Raw genomic sequence first — 23,198 nt, 5'->3', positions numbered from 1 at the left:
TTCCTCTTAAGAGGGCCGGGGTAGTTTCATCCATCCTCCACTCCTCCAAATGGATCCCTTTGCCTAACTTCATGAATCTCTTGTTTCCGACCCAGATTGCAAGAGTCTTCCGGTCTATGTTGGCTTTTCCGCTGGAGACCAGTCGCCAAGCTAAGCAAGGCTGTGGAAGTGCCATGAGACAGCGCCTGTGGCTGCGAGGTCTCTGACCACCCAGCTGTAACTGCCACACCACGCACCAGAAGGCCAGGAATGCCCATAAAAAAATCTGCTCGCCTCAGCTTTCCTCTCCAGCTGCTTAAAAGATTTTTATGTGCATAAACAATCAAAATTGCATCTGTCTGATCGTTTCCAGGGGTTGAAGGTAGACAGGCTTTTATAGTCCGGTGAAAAAAGAAGAGTACAATTTCTTCCACTTTGTTCCTTATGTAGCCCCCACCAACCCCCTCCTGCATCCTCACTGTAAAAGTTTGGCGGGGGTGCAGCAGTCCTGTTCCCCAAGCAGGGGGAGACGATTCACTGCTAGGCCCTTTAGGCTAGACAGTTGAACTCTTGACAGATCACTCTTTGTGCTTAAAGGTGGTATTCCAACAGCACTTTACTTAAAACACAGCTTCTTCGGTTGGGATAACCTGCCAGAAAGAGCATTTACACACAGAGCCGAATCTGCTTCTTCCATTTACACAGTCACAAGCCACACTGTCTCAGGATCCCCCTCGCTTCTCTAGTGCAGGATTACCGAGTGGACAGGTTCTGGGATTTCGATCATTTTTAGAACTCCCCCCCCCCCTTTGTACCTGAAATCCATTGGTTGTACCGTTCTCTTAGCAGGACAATCTCATCGCCTCACTTCTCCTTAGATTCAGTGCCAGGTGGGTACAAGTGGCTCTTCTGCCAGTGGCGTAAAAACTCTTTTTGGCACTTGGTTACGACAACTGGAAGAGTCAGTCCGCAGCCCTTTCTCCCCTGAATAATTCACAGTGGATGAATGTAGGGGGTAGTCAGATTTCCATTTTGAAATTAAATGAAGGGAACTCCGCACCACCAGACCCACCACGCCCACCCCCCACCAGCCACTTTGTTTGTTTTTCATTTTGTTTAAAAAGTATAAAACACAAACCCACCTCTTCCCCCTCCCACCCCCACAAAAAAATTCCAATTCTAAAAAACAAAACAAAGTCCCGCCATGCCTTTCCCCTATTCCTACCTGCCCCCCCCCCCCCCCCCCCCCCCCCGCCCCTGCTTATCCACAATCATAAATGTTTTCAAGGAGAAGGAGTAATCTCCAGAGGCTCCTGTCCCGTCGGTGCTCTAATCCAGCACATAGTTCAGGTTCCTAAGTCTGATCTTGGGGACGGACCTCCCCCCCCCAGGCAGTCAAGATTTTCAGGATATCTGCAAGGAATATTCATGACGGGTTTGCACGCGGTGCCCCCATTGCAGGGAAATCTATCCCACGCATCTTCATTGTAGATATCCTGCTTGGTTGGGGAGTTCCCTCAGGATAGGTTTGGGAACCAATGCTCTAATCAAGATGGTGCTGGCAGGCCCCTGAGGCTCCAGCCACCTGCAGATATACTTCCCTAGAACAAAATGGAGCTGCCATCGGGGCCTGCCGGCCCCGTGTTGAATAGAGCGCTAGCTGGGGGATTACTCCTGCCCCCATGAGGGTACTTAATGATTGCGGGTAAGCTGGGGAAGGGGAGGGAGGGGGCTTCTAGGTGGATAAGGAGAACAGGGAAAAGGCCCGGCAGGGACTTTGTTTTATGTTTTAGAATCGCAATTTTTTGTGGAGGGGGAGGGGGACCCCAGGCCTGGCTGCTACTTGCCATAAAATAAAAAAAAAAAAGCTCTTTTTAAAAAAAAATCACAAAACAAAATGAAAATTAAAAAAAAAAAAAGATATGGAATGACAACCCCCGCAATGAAACAAAATCAAAACAAATGGAAACCCCCCCCCCCCCATTGCATATCCCTGCTTTCTGGCAAAACCAAAAACAGAACTCAAAGATGGGACTTCACTTTGTCCTTGAGAAACAATCCAATGAGCAAGAGCTCTCTCACTCTTAGGAAATGTTTACTCCTCCTGTCCACAACTTCAGAATTTAAAGAAATCCAACCCACCCCCAAGGAATAAAAAGCTTCGGACTTACTTTCCCGTTTTTGCTCTCTGAATTAAAGAAAAAGCCTGGAGACCCCTACACTAGATCTGCAGCTCAGTGGCATAGCCACGGGTGTGCCTGGGTGGGCCATGGCCCACTCACTTTGGGCTCAGGCCCACCCACCAGGGCTCTCTGACACCAAGCAGCAATGCCGTTGTGGGATCCCATCCCTGCAACAGCAAAGAGGAGGGCTGAAGCAGCAATGCCATCACGAAATTCCATCCCCTCGACAGCAGGAGTTTGGCTATGCTTAATGAAAAGGCCCTGTGTGTGTGGGTGGATGAGAATGGGAGCTTGAATGTGTTTATGTGGGTGAGAATGGGAGCCTGGGAGTGTGTGTGGATTAGAATGGGAACCTGGGTGCGTGTTTGTGTGGGTGAGAATGGGCGCTGGATGTGTGTGTGGGTGAGAATGGGCGCCTGGATGTGTGTGTAGATTAGAATGGGAGCCTGGGTATGTGTGTGAATTTGAATGGGAGCCTGGGGGGGTGTGTGGGGGGTAGAATGGGAGCCTGGGCATGTGTATATGTGAGTGAGACTGGGAGCTTGAGTGGGTATCTGTCTATGGGTGAGAATGGGAGCCTGGGTGTGCATCTATGTGTGTGAGAATGGAATCTGAGGAGTGAGAGGTTGATTTGTAATAGAGCATGTGAAAGTGAGAGTGTTTGTGTGTATGGTAGAGAAGGTTGGAGTGAGAGACTGTGTGTGTGTGTGTGTATGGTAGACTATGTGAGAGTGAGAGCTTTGTGTGTGTGTGTATGGTAGAGCATATTAGAGTGAGAGCTTGTCTGTGTGTGTGGAGAATGTGAGAGTGAAAGCTTGTGTGTGTGGGGGTGAGAGTATATGAGAGTGAGAGCTTGTATTTGTGGTAGAGCATGTGAGAGTGAGAGTTTATGTGTGTAGAGAATGTGAAAGTGAGAGTGAGGAAGTGAAAGTGTGTAGAGAATGTGAAAGTGAGAGTGAGAATGTGAAAGTGTGTGTGAGGAAGTCTGTGAGAGAAGGCATAAACCTGTGTGTGTGTCTGTGTGTGTGAGGGAGAAAGGGAAGAAGGCAGTAGGAGAAGAAACAGAGCAAGAAGAGAGACCCTAAAAAGGAATTAAGAAATGACCGACAAGGGGGAAAAGTGGGAAAAAAGACTGGGACCAACTGATTAGAAAAATGCAAAAATCAGACAATAAAGGTAAAAAATAATATTTTGAGATTTTAGCAATTGGAATATGCCATCTTTGGGAATGTGCATTTCTTATATTTTTGTATTTTGCTCTTTCTTCAATATTCCACTATTTAGAGTCTAGTTTCTCAGACTAATTTGTTTTGTCTGCAGGTTTCTATTTCTAATTTGTATTCTCTTATTTCTGTATTAGGTAAGGGTCGGTCTCTGTTTTTCCCCTGTGTGTGACTGGAGTGCAGTATTTCTGCTAGCATGTAGTTTCTCTGTGGTATTCCAGTTTGTTCTGTTATTCCAGTAGGTGATGTATTCTAGGGCTTGGTTTAGTATTTGCATTGCTGCTTTTTCATAAGGTTACTGTTATTTGAGTCCTGAAAGTCAGTGCTGTGTCTGTACAGTATGGCAAGGTTCTAGACGTCTCTCTTTTTTTTTTTTTTTCAGGAGATTGGTTGGATCTGTTTGTCTTCTTTGCTTTTTACATGATATACTTGTGCATTTATAAACTGCAATAAATATAAATAAATTAATACAGATTAATAAGGAATTTTTAATACTGGTAAGTGCTTGAAATAATTGATGTAAAATGTTTTAAAGTTACTCGCATGATGCATAGTGGCTGTTGCAGACTATTTAGAAAGGCATTGTAGGCTGCAGTATATGGCATTATTTGTCAATAGTAGGTCTCGGTCCTGCATGCCTACAGCCCACCCATGTTAACTTTGTGTCCGCCTAAAACATCAATTCTGGCTATGCCACTGCTGCAGCTACTTTCCTGCACACAATAGCTCCTGTGCTGTCTGTATGCCTCCTGAAGCTCACTATGGAAGAGAGAGAGGATAATAACTCATCCCTCTCTGCACATCACCTCACAGAACTTATCTTACAGCAAAGTCTGCAGTGTCAGTCCACTGGAATATGCAGAATTAAGCGTCAACAGACAAGCTGAAGGCACTGCCTTTTTATTGGACTAACTCAATACATTTAGAAATAGCTTTTGAGTAGGGCTGTGCGGTGAAAATTTTTTGTTTTGTGTCTTTTTTGTTTCATCTAGTATTTTTTCATTTAGTTTTTATTTATTTTAATAGCATTTTGTTTTTCATTAATTTGATTTAGTACGCATGAAAAATGAAAATAAATGAAATGTTGTTTTTCTTTTTATTGTTGTATCATTTTGAATTAAGAAAGACACAAGATGAAACATAAGAACATAAGGCTTGCCATACTGGGTCAAACCAAGGATCCATCAAGCCCAGAGTCCTGTTTCCAGCAATGGCCAAGCCAGGACACAAGTATCTGGCAGGAACCCAAGGGGTAGATAGACTCTAAGCTGCTTATCCCAAGAATAAGCAGTGGATTTCTGCAACTCTCCCTTAATAATTGTTAAGGGACTTTCCTCTAGGAACTTGTCCAAACTTTTTTTAAATACTGCTATACTAATAGCTTTCACCACATCTTCTGGCAATGAATTCCAGAACTTAATTATGCGTTGAGTAAAAACAAATATTTCTCTTATTAGTTTTAAATGTATTACCCAGTGAACTTCATTGTGTGTTCCCCTGTCTTTGTATTTTTCAAAAGAATAAACATCTGATTAACGTTTACTCATTACATTCCACTCATTATTTTATAGACTTCTCTCATATCTCCCCTCAGCTGTCTCTTCTCTGAGCAGAAGAGTCCTAACCTCTTTAGCTTTTCTTAATAGTGGAATTGTTCCATCCTCTTTATCATCTTGGTCTCCCTTCTCTGTACCTTTTCTAATTCTGCTATATCTTTCTTGAGATGTAGTAACCACTAACACTCACCCTGACCTCATTATACAGTGTCTGTGTAATGTTAATAATGCAAACCAGTTAGGGTAGATTCCTCCCCTCTCAGAGGATTTTACTGTCGGAACACAGGGGACCGCATTTTTGCTTTTTTTCTGTAATGGATTGGAAAGAGACAAATTTAACACCAGGAGGAATGAATTTTCGATAATCTACTTATCAGAGTTGTGGCAAGACCTGAAGTGAGCTGTTAATGCAAGGAAGCCCCCATGTGTCACGAAATGGAAGTTGAAACAGTTATAGGTGGAAGAATGGCCAAAATTCCTTGAGGGTCGATGTGCGAGACTGATCAGATACAGGAAATGTTTAATTGAAGTTATTGCTGCTCAAAAGGTGGTGCCACCAGTTATTGAATGAAGGGCTCACAGATGTTTTCACACAAAGGTGCATTGTTTAATCTTTTTGCTGAATAAATATTCAAAATATCTCCCTTTTTGTCTGAGTTGTTGAATAGGGTTACCTGTCTCTTTTATCAGGGTTTAGATTAGGATCTATTCATGTTTTGAAAATAAATTGTGCTAAAATGCAGATCATCCTAGGCAGTTCACAAACCTTTTCTCAGTATTGTATATTTTATTATATACTAGCCGTTAAGCCCGTAACAACGGGCTACATTTTATAACATTTTTTCTGTCCATTTCCTTCCCACTCATTCTCCTTCCCACTCCCTCCTCCCCATTCTCCCTCCCACCTCTCCTCCCCATTCTCCCTCCCACTCCCTCTCACCTCCCTTCCCCTCCCTTCAGTCACTCCCCCCTCCCCCTCTCATCCCTCCCCTCCCTTCAGTCACTCCCCCCCTCCCCTCACTCTCTCCTCCCCCCTCCTTCAGTCACTCTCTCCCCCCCCCCTCCCCTCCCTCTCTCCCCCTCCCTCACTCTCTCCCCCTCCCCTCACTCTCTCCTCCCCCTCCCTTCAGTCACTCTCTCCTCCCCCCTCACCTCACTCTCTCCTCCCCCTCCCCCCAGTCACTCCCCCCTCCCCCCTCCCCCCTCCCCTCACTTCCTCCCCCTCCCCCCTCCCTTCGTCTACTCCCCTCCCTCCGTCTCGTTCCCTCCCTTCCCCTCCCCCCTCCCCTCACTCTCCCTCCCTCCCCCCTCACGGCAGTCACCCCCCGCCCTTCAATCCCTCCCCCCTCCCCTCACGCTGCTCCTCCCTCCCCCCTCCCTTCAGTCCACGCCCCCCTCTCCTCCACTTCTCTCCCTCACAGCTCATCCATAACGAAGATCTCGGAGGTGGGGGCCCTTCTCTCGCGCACCCGCCGCCGCTACTGCTTTTCGCCGCCGCTCCTTCCGCCGCCGCTCATGACTTCTCGCCGCCGTCTTTCCGCCGCTCCTGCTTCTCGCTGCCGCTCCTTCTGCCGCTCTGCTTATCGCCGCCGCTCATTGATTTCTCCTGCTTCTCGACGCCCGCACTCTTTCCCCCGCTTTTTCCTGCTTCCGCCGCCGGCTCTCGCCGCTGCTGCTCCTCCAGCGCCATTTTTTTAGGCACGCTCCGCTCTGACCGACGTGCGCGCATGTGCGGTAGAGCTGCTCTCTACTGCACATTTGCGGCACGTCGGTCCGGGCTCCCTTATCTAGTAGATATATAAAAGCCCTGAGAACATTTTTACAGTAGGACACTAACACGGTTTCACTACTATGGCCCAGAACAGGCAAAGGGACCGTATAAGTTTAGAACTTCAATTTCTGTAATCAACAGAGCTTTAGTTTCTTTCTTTGACTAAAAATGCCCTTTGCAGCATTACAGGAATCATGGTGCGTTTCCGACTGTTTTCTCTCTGCTGTCCTTGGCTGCTGCTCGCCCTAAAGAAATGCCAGTTAAAAAGAACAGAAACAAAATAAGAGTTTCAGCCAACTGCAGCTAAACCGGGACAAAAAGAAAAACACCCTCCTGTACGTCCCAGGCCACGATCCTGCTTGACCCAATGTGCTTTGCTAGGATTCTGACAGATTTGTGCATCTTTCACGCAGGGCCCTTTACCTCTGTGCACTTACAATTCCCTTAGAACCCCTAGAGTTAAAAACGTGAGAGCAGCAATCAAGGCTGATGTCACAGCGTTTCCTTTGATGTGAATTTGCTCAAATTCTCTCTAACAAGGCTGAGCACATGTTCCTATGGCTCCTAATGAAGAGATACATTTTGAGATACAGAAACAAAAGCATCTTGGGGGTGAGACATGGAGCTGACGCGGAATAGCCATTAAGCAGAATAGCCCTTGGAGGACAAAATAGAGTCAGACGCTGCCCTTTATGCCAGCTTGCATGAATTGCTGTGGCTAGAGCATGGAGCTGTGAAATATTAAGACACAAATTCCACTCCCTTCCCCATCAGATGCTATGTGGCCCCCCTTGTTTCTTAATCTCCCCTGAGCCCAATATCCAGTGGCATGGAGAGCAGCAGAAGCTAAACCCTAACACTTGATTTGGCTAACTCTACCCCAGGGATGGGCAATTCCAGTCCTCGAGGGCCGCAAACCGGTCGGGTTTTCAGGATATCCCTAATGAATATGCACAAGAGAGATTTGCATGCACTCTGCCTCAGTCATATGTAAATCTTTTTCATGCATATTCATTAGGGATATCCTGAAAACCCAACCGGTTTGCAGCCCTCGAGGACCGGAATTGCCCACCCCTGCTCTACCCGGATATCTGGTGGCACTTATCCAGCTAACAGTGCTGCTGAATATACCCGAATAAAGTTATCTGGTTGAGGTTAGGCCTGGCCTTCACCCCAATCAGGCTTGTCTGGATATCTTGAGCCAGACAGCGCTGAATATCTAATGCAGTCTGGCTAAAGCTTTGCTGGGCCCTCCAAACTCCACCTCTTCTTATGCAGGTAAATTATCTGCCTGCTGAACTGGGGGGAGGGGGGGGAGGAGGGCATTTGTAAAAACAAAGATTTATCCAGGTTTGAACATCGACCTCTCTGTGTTTAAATGTCTCTTGTGGTGGGAAACCCCACAGCCATGGGACAGCCTCTTGTACCGCACCACAAAGGGAATAAGAAATAAGCTTCGGTGTTTAAAATAAATCTGGTTTCTGCTGAACTACTCGCACAAGAGATTTTCTGTGTCAGGTTTGCCATTTCTGGCTTTCTTTTTTCTTAAGCCTTACTACGCCATGAAACCAAGCCTGCCTGCACATCCCTGTCTCTGGTGCCTCTCTCTTTTCATCCTGTTAAACTGGAAGGGGTGGTGCTCCACCTTCTGTCATCTGACTATCCTCAGCACCATACTACACTACTTTAATTAGTGGCTTTGTTTCGCTATCATTTAAGTTTGAATTCTGAACATAGGTAATCTCTCCCCGTCAGGGTCTCCACCCTCTATTTCTGAATCTCTCTCTCTCTCTTATTAGTCTGAAACACTTGCAAGGTGGCTTTCAAACGAGAAAAGAAAAAAAAATCAGATCTGGTGAACAGCGGATGAAGAAACGGTCCGAGTTTTCCTGGCAAGGGGAGTGGGGAGAGAGTTGGCTCGTAGCTCTTCCAATAGTGAAGAGGAAGAAAAAAAAAACCCCTTCAATTCAAAACATATGTCTGGAAAATAGGAAGAAAGAGTCGTTGTTGGAGTTCCAGAATGCACACTAACTTATGTGAAACCAGGCAGGCTCAAGAAAAGGAACTGCCATTTGGATTCTGCAAAAGAAGTGCTTGACAGCAGATACCAGCGAGTCCCTTCCAGCCTTCTTGTTTATTGTAAGGGTCGGAGAATTAGAATGGAGACGAAGATGGAAGAATTCTCTTCATTTTGACCCTGGCAGGTTCCTCCTGCTCAGATGGAACCAGGGCTGGGATCTGGCACCATGAACCTTCATTCGTGACTATTTTATATCTCCTCTCAACTAACTGTGGACCAGTTATTGCAGCGAAGGTCCTCGGCTGGGGACCAGGTGCCTGGGCAATCATGGGTCCTAAATCTGGCCACTAGGTGCTGCTATTGCACAAGGACTATAATTCCCTCTCCCTGGAGGTTGCAAATGGCCATAGTCTGGTGAGTAGAAGCAGAATGGGATCTATTTACTGTTTGGGATCCTGCCAGGTGCTTGCGACCTGGATTGGCCACTTTTGGAAACAGGATGTTGGCCTTGATGGACCCTTGGTCTGACACAGTATGGCAGCCTTTTATGTTCTTAAGTCAGGAATCAAATCTGGGTCCCTCCGTATGGCAACAGGTAGTACTGGCCACTAAGCCACTGGATCGGACTACACAGAATTAGTTTTCGATACATGTCAAACTGATAAACAAAGGAATTTTAAAAAAGTAATAATAATTAAGTGCAATCAACTAGGTTACAACATAACTGGAAGCTTTATGATGGGAGGCATTACTTTGTGTCTCTATCACCTGGGTGTGGTCTAATCCTATAACACAAACACCCTTGGTCTAATTACTGAAATAACACCAAGTCATTTAATATATATATATATAGAGAGAGAGAGAGAGAGAGAGAGATTTGATATTCTGCCTTTTACCAATGTGGGCTACAACAGATTTTAATCAAACAGTCGCAGTATATTAGTCGAGGATCCCCAGTGTACTATGGAGCCACATGCGGTTCAAACACTTGATCTGAGACTGTGAACCAGACAGGAGGGAGAGGCGCCAAAGGAGAGGGTATGACAAACGTGTGGCTGAAAGAGTCTTGTTAGGCCCGGCCATGGGGATGGAGAGGTGGGGGGAGGGAAGGGAGCATGTCAGGGGAGAAAGGGAAAAGTATCTGCAGCTGGGGAATCTAAAGGAGGTTATATTTAGGGGTCAAACATGTATCTAGATAAGGGAACATGACCCGGGGACTATGATTTTCAAGATATTGGGAGTTTCCAGATAATAGATCAGATAAAAGGTGCTGAAATAAATATCAAGATACACTAGCTCCTCTAAGTGGTCTCCAAGGTCTACCACCAGGTCCGGTTTTCAAAACAACAAAATACACAAATTACCGGGTTCCTTAAATCTCATGTCTAATGTACATAATGCCACCAATCCAAACAGCTAGAATACCAATGTCAATTTAATAACCTTTCTATAAGTAAATTTAACAATTGTAAAAAAAAAAAAAAAAAATTAAGGTTTTGAGAAAAAATTAAACAAGATAAAGTACTGTTTTTAAGGAATGTGGAAAGGGAAAACCTGAGACTGCACCAATACAAAATTTAAAATGTTGTAGTTTTCAGGGAAGTATCGAATTTCTTTGATACTTCAATGCCTTCAAAAGAGACTTTATAAGCATCTGGACAGACGGCTTTATCCCGGCCCAAGAAAGTCAAAATCTTTAACGAAAGAACGCCAACAAGGCCATGTTTCACTGTGATCCATGCTGCTTCAGGGCCCACGCTTGAGAAGACTATCAGCGACTGCCATCCGCTCTGACCTCCATGGGCGGTGCTATCTGAGGTTTTCCCTTTCCACATTGCTTAAGAGCAGTACTTTACCTTGATTAGTTAAGATTTTGAAAAAGAAGTAGTAAATTTAAAAAAAAAAGTTATTTATAGAAAGTTATTAAAACTGACAATGGTGTTGGGATTGTAATGTACATGCTGTACATATACCTGACAAATAGCAATTGGGATATATAATGAAAGCTAGACCTGTTGGCAGACCTCAAGGTCTGGAAGCAGACACTGTCTCAAATGCACACTGTGCTGACTTTATAGGATTAACTCATTCTATTTACATTCCTGCAACAAGTTGGCGTGTTTAAAAAAAAAAAAAAAAAAGCAAGCACTGAAAGTTTTTGCCATTGGAACCCCATCCAGCTGTAGCCATTTCATTTTATTTATTCAGTCCTTTTGCTTTGTCTGACAGCAATGCAATGGCGTTTCTTGCATCACCGAAGATTTCAAATCCTCTGAAATCACCGAGCAACACACCCACACATACAACTTCATTTTAACAAAGTGACCTCCCATCCAAAGCATAGCTCAAAATGGCACATGTGGAGATTACCACAAATTTAAATCTGCATAGGGTAGCAACCAAAATGACCAATTAGTTCCAAATCATTGAAGAGCAGCATGTTTTCTAACTGCCTAAAGCATTCTGGGATTTATTGCCCAGAACGCTCAATAGGAAAAAAAAAAATGACAAGACAACCTTGAATGCTCTGGAATAAGAGATACATAAACAAGACTGGAAGAGCCTTTGTTAAGAGGGCTTAGAAAAGGTTTTGGTTAATCCATAATACCTTCCCCTACTAATCCTGAGGTTAGGCCGCCTGCTTAGTAAGAAATGAAATAAGATCAGTTTGCAGATTCTCCTTCCATGTGATTCCAAAGTTTTCAAACTAGAGAGACAGCGCGCAGCCTAGCAAAATTGGCAATAAAACTCTAAAGAGTTCCCGGGTGCTTTTGGTGTGGGATTAGTCGCAGGAAAGAAAGTTGCAGTCTCTCTCTGGCTTTCCACTGCTGCCCAGTAAGTACTTTAGAATCAGTTTTAAAACTTTCTGGCGCCCAGACACGCACATAGAAATGAAGGACATGTTGGAAACTATAAAATGACAGACTGCTATAGATAAATCAAAGATCACACCCCGATGATTTAAGATGGGCAGAGATCTGTGGTTGGCTCTCCTGAATTCCATCCTCACATTATGCTTTTAAACACATTTTTTGTGGTTACTCTCTGGGTTTAGGAGTTTTTGTGAGCTCCTAAATTTGAAGCCAACTTAAATAGCTTTTTAAAGATAGCCTTTGAGAACAGGACTTCTCTGCATGCATGAGGGTCTTGCGATATATAATGCTGAAGTGACACTACAAATCGATATATTACATTAAACCGCAACAGGACATCAGTAACACATCAACCCTTTGCTTCCTTCCTGATGTAATCCTCTGTTTATTTCTGTTTTCATACTCCAGTGTCCTTCTGCTTCTCCCCATCTCATGCTGTTCTTTGCAAGTCCATCCAGTAACTTGCACATGCCAGTTTACGCCACAATTACAAGTGCTTCCAGAAACAATTTCTGGATACATTTTTCAGATGGTCCGTAGGTCAATCAGGCCTACCCTACATAATTTTTCAGATGGTCCGTAGGTCAATCAGGCCTACTCTACATAATTTTTCAGATGGTCCGTAGGTCAATCAGGCCTACTCTACATAATGCACCAAAGCCATATGCTATTATTGGGCTCATAGAATGGATGTGTCGACTTTTTCTGGGATGCAAGATAAAAAAAAATTCTAGGAACAAAGGGCCTTATTTTCCAATATCGCATTGGTAACGCATTAGGGGGCGTTACCAATGCAAATGAGGCTTCTTTCGTGCAGTGGGGAAACATCATGTGCGGCGATGTTTTCGCCATTCGCGAAAACATTAGCGCTGCACACGATGTTTTCCCACGGTGCACGATATTTGCCAGTTGCCACGATAGTCCCAGACAGCCTGTTTAGAGAGAGTGAGAGAGAGAGCGAGAGAGAGCACCTTACTATAGTGCCTATGCCCTACATAGGTATTTCAATCCCTATGGGAGGGCTACCTACTAACTCGGGGTGGGGATTAGGTATGAGCGTCGGGGGTTGGGGGCCACTTTCGCATTCCACATGAGACCTCCGGACAGAACAGTGGTCTCTAGTGCAGATTTGCTGGCCGTCGGAGTGAGGACGCTCACTCCAAGAAGTGGTTTGGGCAACGTTCTCTCTACCTAGCTTGATGGGCACTCTACCTGGGCAACAACATGCTAGGTGGAGAGAATGTTGGCCAAATCTCCGCTTGGAATGAGCGTCCTCACTCCGACGGCCAGCAAATCTGCACTAGAGACCACTGTTCTGTCCGTAGGTCTCATGTGGAATGCGAAAGTGGCCCCCAACCCCTGACGCTCATACCTAATCCCCACCCCGAGTTAGTAGGTAGCCCTCCCATAGGGATTGAAATACCTATGTAGGGCAACAGGCTGTCTGGAAGTATCGTGGATGGCGATACTCCTTTTCTGGCCCGTAGCGCAGTCCATAACGCGAGGTTGGAGTTGGAGTTATTAGCCGCGATAGCAGCTGCGCTAACACTGCGGCTGTTTCGCCGCACACGATACACAGGTTCCCGCTTTACATATGCTCCGCCCCAACTCCGCCCCCTGAATACCAAATGACTAATTTGCATTCGCAAATCGCGTTAACAGCTGTTAACGCGATTTGCGAATTTATCGCACGCGGTAAAGTGCTTGGAAAATGAGGCCCAAAGTTTGCAATATACTGCAATGCAAACTTTGGCCGATCATTTTAATTATTTCCCTTCTTCCCTTTATAAGCCAGTGCAAGATCCTGCTGTGTGTCAGGTAATGCAATCTTGAAATACTTTTCAAAAACCAAACCAAAACCCAGATGATATTCTTGCTGTGGCAGTTGGCGGTTAGTGAGCTGACAGGGCAGCAGTCTCCAATACTTTCATTTTTTTTCCAGTGATCTGGAAGCGAGCAGCAAGAACCAAAAAGCAAGAGCCGTGAAGCTGGCTAAAACTGCATCCTTTCCCAAGCAACAAACTACCAAAGGAGTGAATCCAGGAGAGGAAAGGCCCACCTGCTCGGACAAGGAGCTGCAATAGGGGTGCATGTTGATGCCCTAAGTTGCAGAGATAGCATGTCAAGAGGTCAGCTGACAAATCGGTCAGCGGGGCACCGTAGCATTTAAAGGCAGTGAAAGGCAGGTATGTCAAACCAAGGTGGTCGACTGGCATTTGGCCAGTAAATGAAGTAGCATTATTTGGCGACATGTTTACTCTCCCACAGGACAGTGTCCAGTGGAAACCAATGACTGTGAGTCTTTCCATTTCAAGAAATATCTAAGAGCACTGACTGTACAGTCAGTCAAGGGAGTTTCTTAATTTGGGGACTGGGAGTGTTACTTTGAACATTAGGATTTTTTCGTCACTTGAATGTTTAATTTTGTTAATTAGATCTGATTATTTAATTCAATTGATTCTTTGACTGACAATTTCATTGGCCACTTACTGGATCCTGGATAAAACTAATTACAGTGAATTCTTTGCAATTGTTCTTAGCCAGTTTGTTACAATATTTCACAAGTCTGAAATGGTAGTCAGTCACAGGTATCGAGATTAGAACATAAGAACATAAATTGCCATACTGGGTTAGACCAAGGGTCCATCAAGCCCAGCATCCTGTTTCTAACAGTGACCAATCCAGGCTATAAGTACCTGGCAAATACCCCAAAACTAAGAATATCCCACGCTATTGATGCCAGTAATAGTAGTGGCTATTTTCTAAGTCCACTTAATTAATAGCAGGTAATGGACTTCTCCTCCAAGAACTTATCCAAACCTTTTTTTAAAACCCAGCTACACTAACTGCACTAACCACATCCCCTGGCAACAAATTCCAGAGTTTAATTGTGCGTTGAGTGAAAAAAAGAATTTTCTTCTATTAGTTTTAAATGTGCACATGCTACCTTCATGGAGTGCCACCTAGTTTTTCTATTATCCGAAAGACTAAATAACAGATTCACATTTACCCGTTCTAGACCTCTCATGATTTTAAAGATCTAGATCATATCCCTCCTCAGCCGTCTCTTCTCCAAGCTGAAAATTCCTAACCTCTTTAGTCTTTCCTCATAGGGGAGCTGTTCCATCCCCTTTATCATTTTGGTCTCCCTTCTCTGTACCTTCTCCATCAAAACTATATCTTTCTTGAGATGCAGCAACCAGAATTGTACATAGTATTCATGGTGTGGTCTCACCATGGAGCGATACAGAGGCATTATGACATCCTCCATTTTATTCACCATTCCCTTCCTAATAATTCCTAACATTCTGTTTGCTTTCTTGACTGCCACAGCACACAGAGCCAACAATTTCAAAGTATTATCCACTATGATACCTAGATCTCTTTCCTGGACGGTAGCTCCTAATATGGAACCGAACATTGTGTAACTATAGCATGGGTTATTTTTCCCTATATGCATCACCTTGCATTTGTCCACATTAAATTTCATCTGCCATTTGGATGCCCAATTTTCCAGTCTCACAAAGTCCTCCTGCAATTTATCACAATCTGCTTGTGATTCAACTACTCTGAATAATTTTGTATCATCTGCAAAATTTGATTACCTCACTCGTCGTATTCTTTTCCAGATCATTTTATAAATATATTGAAAAGAACGGGTCCTAGTACAGATCCCTGAGGCACACCACTGTATACCCTTTTCCACTGAGAAAATTGACCATTTAATCCTACTCTCTGTTTACTGTCTTTTAACCAGTTTGTAATCCATGAAAGGACATCGCCACCTATTCCATGACTTTTTACTTTTCTTAGAAGCCTCTCATGAGGAACTTTGTCAAATGCCTTCTGAAAATCCAAATACACTACATCCATTATATACTATATCTATATGTTTATTAACCCCTTCAAAAAAGTGAAGATTTGTGAGGCAAGACTTGCCTTGGGTAAAGCCATGCTGACTCTGTTCCATTAAACCATGTCTTTCTAAATGTTCTGTGATTTTGATCTTTAGAACACTTTCCACTATTTTTCCTGGCACTGAAGTCAGGCTAACTGGTCTGTAGATTCTCGGATCGCCCCTGGAGCCCTTTTTAAATATTGGGGTTTCATTAGCCACCCTCCAGTCTTCAGGTACAATGGATGATTTTAATGATAGGTTACAAATTTTTACTAATACGTCTGAAATTTCATTTTTGAGTTCCTTCAGAACCCTTGGGTGTATACCATCCACTCCAGGTGATTTACTACTCTTCAGTTTCTCAATCAGGCCTACCACATCTTCTAGGTTCACCGTGATTTGGCATCTCCCTAACATCCTCTTTAGTAAACACCAAAGCAAAGAAATAGTTTAATCTTTCCGCTATGGCCTTATCTTCTCTAAGTGCCCCTTTAATCCCTCGATCATTTAACGGTCCAACTGACTCCCTTGCAGGCTTTCTGCTTCGGATATATTTTTTTAAGGTTTTTACTGTGAGATTTTGCTTCTACGGCCAACTTCTTTTCAAATTCTCTCTTAGCCTGTCTTATCAATGTCTTACATTTAACTTGCCAGCGCTTATGCTTTATCCTATTTTCTTCTGTCGGATCCTTCTTCCAATTTTTGAATAAAGATCTTTTGGCTAAAATAGCTTCTTTCATCTCACCTTTTAACCATGCTGGTAATCATTTTGCCTTCCTTCCACCTTTCTTAATGTGTGGAATACATCTGGACTGTGCTTCTAGGATGGTTTGGTTTTTTTTAAACCATGTCCATGCCTCTTGCACACTTTTTACCTTTGTAGCTGTTCCTTTCAGTTTTTTTCTATTTTTCTCATTTTATCAGTTTCCCTTTTGAAAGTTTAGCGCTAGAGCCGTAGATTTACTTACTGTCCCCCTTCCTGTCATTAATTCAAATTTGATCATATTATGATTACTATTGCCAACCAGCTCCAGCACCATTACCTCTCTCACCAAATCCTGTGCTCCATTAAGAATTAGATCTAAAATTGCTCCCTCTCTCATCAGTTCCAGAACCAATTGCTCCATAAAATTGTCATTTATTCCATCCAGGAACTTTCTCTCTCTAGCATGTCCTGATGTTACATTTACCCAGTCAATATTGGGGTAATTGAAATCTCCCATTATTACTGCACTACCAATTTGGTTAGATTAGAGATGACAGAAAACTTGAAGGTTGTCTGGCAGGCCAAGTGTTAACTTCCACTGATTTATCCACCCCCTTAAACTTGTACATTAGAAAAATTGGCATAGTTTCTGATGCACTACAAAAAAAAAAATCTGCACAGCTATGAACAGAACACATTAGTAGGGGTGTGCATTCGGATTGACCGCATTAGTAAAACGCAACTCATATTTTTTTTTTACTTAAAAAATTGATTCGACATAAACGATCGGATTTCCCACATATCGAACATAGATATGTTCGATATGTGGGAAATCGCGATTGTTGAGCCAAAATAAAAATATAAACCCCCTCACCCTCCTTAATCCCCCCCCCCCCCCCGACTTACCACAACTCCCTGGTGATGGAGCGAGGAGTGAGGACGCCATTTCTGCAATCCTTGGCGAGAAGCATGTGACGTCGGCGGCACGTCGAGTGACGCCGGCGTCACGTGATTCCCGGCTCGTTCGCGCCGAACGGCTCGTTCGGGCCCAAAAAGAACTTTTGGCCAGCTTGGGGGGGTCAGGAGGCCCCCCCAAGCTGGCCAAAAGTTCTTTTTGGGCCGAACGAGCCGTCCGGCGCGAACGAGCCGGGAATCACGTGGCGCCGCGTCACTCAGACGCGACGTCACGTGATTCCCGGCAATTTCGCGCCGGACGGCTCGTTCGGCCCAAAAAGAACTTTTGGCCAGCTTGAGGGGGTCAGGAGGCCCCCCCAAGCTGGCCAAAAGTTCTTTTTGGGCCGAACGAGCCGTCCGGGGCGAACTTGCTGGGAATCACGTGACGTCGGCGTCACGTGATTCCCGGCTCGTTCGCGACTATTATTTGGTCAGGAGGCCCCCCCAAGCTGGCCAAAAGTTCTTTTTGGGCCGAACGAGCCGTCCGGCGCGAACTCGCCGGGAATCACGTGACGCCGCGTCACTCGACGTGCCACCGACGTCACATGCTTCTCGCCAAGGATTGCAGAAATGACGTCCTCACTCCTCGCTCGATCACCAGGGAGTTGTGGTAAGTCTGGGGGGGGGATTAAGGAGGGTGAGGGGGTTTAAATTTTTTTTTTGCACATATGTACATATACCCAATTCATTGGATTTTTTTTATGTCCATATTGGCCGCAAGTGGGACCCCCTTTCGGACATAAAAAATATGAACATAAAATTTTGCTCTGCACATCCCTACACATTAGGTATCCTATTTAAAAGGGAAATTCAGATTTCAACATATCAAAATATGGAAAAGAAATTCTGAATTCTTCAGACTTGGAAGCCAAAAAACATACCAATCTGTACAAACTTTCAGTAAATGTTTCGATATAAAATCTAATTATTTAAGCATTTCCCCCTTGCTTGAGTGATCTCAGGATCACAGTGTCCAGCCTTTTCAAAAACTGCTGCACTTTTAACTCCTACTGTCATAATGTAATGCCTTAAATTTGATATTGCTTTATGATGTTTACGCTATGTAAATCTGAGGTTTCATTTTTTTTGTGATCCGCTTAGGACAAATGTTGAAGTTGGTAAAATATTTAGTCAGATGATATGCTGTCTATAGTTGGTAAAGGAGCTTCAACGTCTATGTCAGCCTGCTGGAGTGAAATTTCACTAACAGTGATCTGCATATTCTAGAGCACAGAATTCAGAATTTGTGACTATTATTTGGTGCCCAGAATTCCAAGCAGGACGTCAGAAGAGCTTTTTGCCAGTGTGGATAGAAGAAAGAAGGTGTTTAACATTTGAAAAAGAAAAAGAAGCAGCTCTGCTTTTAGGTGGCAGAAAATACCTCGGGTCGCTGTCAGCTCTCAGCAGTTTCAGTGTACGACTAAAATGGTAATTTATCAAGTTTTCTAGGCTTTTTGTACAATTCTGGTCACCGCATCTCGAAAAAGATATAATTGCGATGGAGAAGGTACAGAGAAGGGCAACCAAAATGATAAGGGGAATGGAACAGCTCCCCTATGAGGAAAGACTAAAGAGGTTAGGGCTGTTCACTTTGGACAAGAGACGGCTGAGGGGGGATATGATAGAGGTCTTTAAGATCATGAGAGGTCTTGAACGAGTAGATGTGAATCAGTTATTTACACTTTCGGATAATAGGAGGACTAGGGAGCATTTCATGAAGTTAACAAGTAGCACATTTAAAACTAATTGGAGAAAGTTCTTTTTTACTCAACGCACAATTAAACTCTGGAATTTGTTGCCAGAGGATGTGGTTAGTGCAGTTAGTATAGCTGTGTTTAAAAAAGGATTGGATAAGTTCTTGGAGGAGAAGTCCATTACCTGCTATTAAGTTCACTTAGAGAATAGCCACTGCCATTAGCAATGGTTACATGGAATAGACTTAGTTTTTGGGTACTTGCCAGGTTCTTATGGCCTGGATTGGCCACTGTTGGAAACAGGATGCTGGGCTTGATGGACCCTTGGTCTGACCCAGTATGGCATTTTCTTATGTTCTTATGTTCTTAACCCTGGATATGGGGAACACCCACTGCTTCAATGTTACAGTGATCTTCTGGGCTTGGAAAACTTGAGGACGTTCTGAGCGCTTGCTACAGGGAGACAGAATACTAACAGCACATGGTTTGCTATCTCCCATGACTGCAATGTGGGATTTACATTTTGTGTTGGCCTACATACTTTATCCTAGGGAGGAGGGAAGGGAGGTAACATTCATACACACACATATGACGAGAATATTTAGTGGCATTTGTGTGTCTGTACATGTGTTAATTTCAAGATGTGTATACAAACGAATGAAGTGCTTGTCTGTGGGGAAGAAGGGCAGGTGAGCGAAGTGGTGTCAGAAGCACAGTGTTGATATCATTAAGGCATTCTGATTTAAGGACCACGATGACGGACAAATCAACCAATTCGTGTTTAGTGATGGTTTAGCACATTTTTGTGATCGCAATCTGAGTTTTGAAACAAGATCCTTACTCACCATTTTTGCATAGAAAATGATATGAGAACATACCCTCTCCCCCCAGGAGTCTCTTTCTTGTGAGGGTAGCTTGCATTTCAAAAAGGAGACTGCAGTCACAAAAAAGGGGCATAAGCCATGGCCCAGGATGTGGATTGCTAGGACAGAATAAAACTGGTCCATTTCAATTCAACAACCTATTCATGTACCTAAATGTTCTTCATGCAACCATTATAGCAGCAATTAAATATGTAGTACAAATCACCCTCTCTCTCTCTTTTCTTCTTTAGAATAATAAAATACAAGATTTGGTAAGCAGGATAGAAATGGCTTCCCAAAACCTGTCCCAAGACCTGAAGACGATTGGACAGAAATTCCTGAGTAAGATTCAGGAACTCCCTCAGTCAGGGTTCTTCAACATTATTGCGTTTACCGTTCTTCTTCTGTTCATTGGTAAGTAGTGCTCCAGATACTAAGGAAAGGGTTTAAAGGGATACATGCCACCTACAGGCCAAGGACCAGATATTAAATATACTTAATTTCAAAGAAACAATTCAAAGAACATGTTCTCATAGATCAGTGAAGTCTGCTGTTTAGATGATGCCTTGGATTTTGATACGATTTGGTATTTTGTCTGCATGGATGAATATGTTCTTGGGAAATAACAGTCAAACTAGTTCTAGGTGAAAACATTTTAATGGACTAACTCAGTACATCTGGGGCTAATTCAGTAGCCTGGAGAGCATAGCTCGGGAAAGCTAGTCACAGACGTAATGAGTTAGTTCAATATTTTGTTGACCTAATTTCTACATATTCACGTGAATTAACATTGCGACCACAAGATTTTGCTAGGGAAATAAGTAAAGGCCTCCATACACATCATGCTTATGCCACATTACAATTTTGTCTAGACTTTATTTAATGAACTCCTTTTTCTTATTAAACTCTAAACCAAAGCTCCCCCGCTGAATAATGCTATGAGCTTCCTGGGATATTAAGTTCCACATTTAGCCTCCCAGGAACTTTAGTGATCTTGCCCCTCTTCCAGCGGAGTGGAACTTGGCTGTTACTAGCATGGAAGGAAAAATGATCACCTCTCCCCCCACCACAATTCAGACAAAGGGACTGTGGAACTGGCTACCAGCAGCAGGTGTGATATAAGGAGAAATGGATGGTAGATCCACAATACAATGGGCACTGCCCAAATTTTATGCCCGAGGTTCAGTGGGAATGGCACAAAAGATAGAGAAAGGAAAAGCTGCCCTGAAGAGCACCAGAGTGTATTACACGCTGCCGACACCACTCTGTGTGTTTTAGAGGGCAACTTTCAAAGCCATTTATGCAGACTAATAGTGATTGCCACGTGTACACTGGTTATCTGCAAGTTGCCCTACTTCAATTAAGGCCAACAGAACAAGGAGTGTTCCGCAATGCTTGTACCATTAGCCTCATTTAGGGGAGGTGTTCTGGAGGGGTAGGGGAGGAGAATGTTTGGAACAGGATAGAAAACTAGCATGTTTAGATTATATTTTCAAGTCTACGTGCATTATTTTCCGAAGATGTTCTTACCTGGCACCAAGAGCAGTTGAAAGTGTCCGGGTACTTGATATCCATGACAAATTTCAAAATGACTCTCATTTGCCCACAAACTTAAAGGTGATGCAGAGTCCTTGAGTAAAAAAAGAACCTACAGATTTGGTTCATGCGGAGAGTGTGAAAACTGCCCCCTTCCGCCCCCCACCCACCCACTAGCCCTTTCAGCTTGAGTTTATTGAACAGAGACAGCAGTAATGAAATTATCCTCTCACATTTCTGTCTCTAGATGCCCCAATATGAAGTTAACACAGGCAGCAGCATCTTCTTCTTGCTGCTTTGATGGCAATTAACCTCTGTTTGTTTCCAGTAAACCAGAGTTTCTCTTTGCATGTTAAACAGAAGCTGATCAATTGCTCTCTTCTCCCATTCCTCTTCCTAGTTGCTGTGCTGCTGATGGTTGTAATCGCCTGCAGCTACTACTGTTGCGGGGTTAATAAGAAACACAGGCTCATCAAGGTTGAGCCAACCCCGGATGTATGAAGACCCACAGAAGATGTTCCGAGGAAGCAGCTGGTCCTACCTGCATGGGCTGGCACTCAAAAGAAGCAGCTCCCTACCACCGTCCTCCAATCACCACCGTTATGTCAGCTCATTCAAAGTCACCTTAGTAACACCATTCAACAGAAACAACTGGTGAGAGGGGAAAAAAAAACAAACCCAAAAAAACAGAGTCTCGTTGGGATGTCTGCCAAAGTCCGTCTTTAGACCCCAAAAAAAAGAGACTGCTACTTTCTAAATGACTATGCGCAAAACAAAAAACAAACATTAACTTAGCATCCAAATAAAGAACTATAAAAAAAAATGTTAAAGATACTGGAATAACTGCAAATAAAACCATATTTACATTTTCTTTGATGACAGCTAAAGAAAAGAACAAGCAGACACAAACTGTGTGGAGGAACCAAGGATGAATTTTATATCTCTGTCTTCCACTAGTTACATTTTTCACTTTACTATTTCAATCCCTTATCATCGGATTTTTTTTAAATTATTTAAAGAGACTGGAAATACATTTTATGGACATGACAACTAAAAACAGGATCACCTCTTTCAGTTCTGATTGTGGGGAGAAAAACTACTTTTTTCAGGAGATTGCAAACTAAATATTTCTTTTGAGATTTGTTTTATGAGGACTTCCACAATTTATTGTTCCTACTGTGTACTGTACATTTGGCAATACTTATATTTTTATTGGTAAAATGGAGGAATTTTAAGAATATAAATAAGTTATGGATGCTAAGATCATCCTGACAATGTCATTTACTATTTCAATCCCTTATCATCGGATTTTTTAAAATTATTTAAAGAGACTGGAAATACATTTTATGGACATGACAACTAAAAACAGGATCACCTCTTTCAGTTCTGATTGTGGGGAGAAAAACTACTTTTTTCAGGAGATTGCAAACTAAATATTTCTTTTGAGATTTGTTTTATGAGGAATTCCACAATTTATTGTTCCTACTGTGTACTGTACATTTGGCAGTACTTATATTTTTATTGGTAAAATGGAAGAATTTTAAAAATATAAACAAGTTATGGATGCTAAGATCATCCTGACAATGTAATTTACTATTTCAATCCCTTATCATCGGATTTTTTTTTTAATTATTTAAAGAGACTGGAAATACATTTTGGGGTAGATTTTTAAAAAGAGCGCGTTCGCGTACTTTTGTTTGCGCACCAGGCGCAAACAAAAGTACGCTGGATTTTAGAAGATACGCCGGCCCATAGGCCGCCGGCGCGCGCAGACCCCCGGGACGTGCGTAGGTCCCGGGGTTTTGGAAGGGGGTGTGTCGGGGGGCGGGACCCGATGACGCGGCGTTTCGGGGGCGGGGCGTGGCGTTTCGGGGGCGGGACCGTGGGCATGGCGCTGGCCCGGGGGCGTGGTCCAGGCCTTCGGACCAGCCCCCCGGGTTGG

At 43.6% G+C, this 23,198-nt stretch overlaps 1 long non-coding RNA gene across 2 annotated transcripts; it reads left to right on the top strand.

Annotated features, from left to right (window-relative positions):
* The first annotated feature begins 8,677 nt into the window (after nucleotides 1–8,677).
* Nucleotides 8,678–22,993, top strand: LOC115082598. Of its 2 annotated transcripts, XR_003854206.1 has the most exons (4): nucleotides 8,678–9,146; nucleotides 13,548–13,791; nucleotides 19,972–20,134; nucleotides 21,657–22,993. It is a non-coding gene; the product is annotated as an uncharacterized LOC115082598 (long non-coding RNA). The 2 variants fall into 2 exon arrangements; XR_003854205.1 differs by lacking the exons at nucleotides 8,678–9,146; nucleotides 13,548–13,791 and adding an exon at nucleotides 18,146–18,591.
* The last annotated feature ends 205 nt before the right edge of the window (nucleotides 22,994–23,198 follow it).

The sequence above is a fragment of the Rhinatrema bivittatum genome, unplaced genomic scaffold, assembly GCF_901001135.1.
Source record: "Rhinatrema bivittatum unplaced genomic scaffold, aRhiBiv1.1, whole genome shotgun sequence".
Classification (NCBI taxonomy): domain Eukaryota; kingdom Metazoa; phylum Chordata; class Amphibia; order Gymnophiona; family Rhinatrematidae; genus Rhinatrema; species Rhinatrema bivittatum.
The sequence above is the reverse complement of the archived record's forward strand: the minus strand, read 5'-3'. Positions and strand labels throughout refer to the sequence as shown.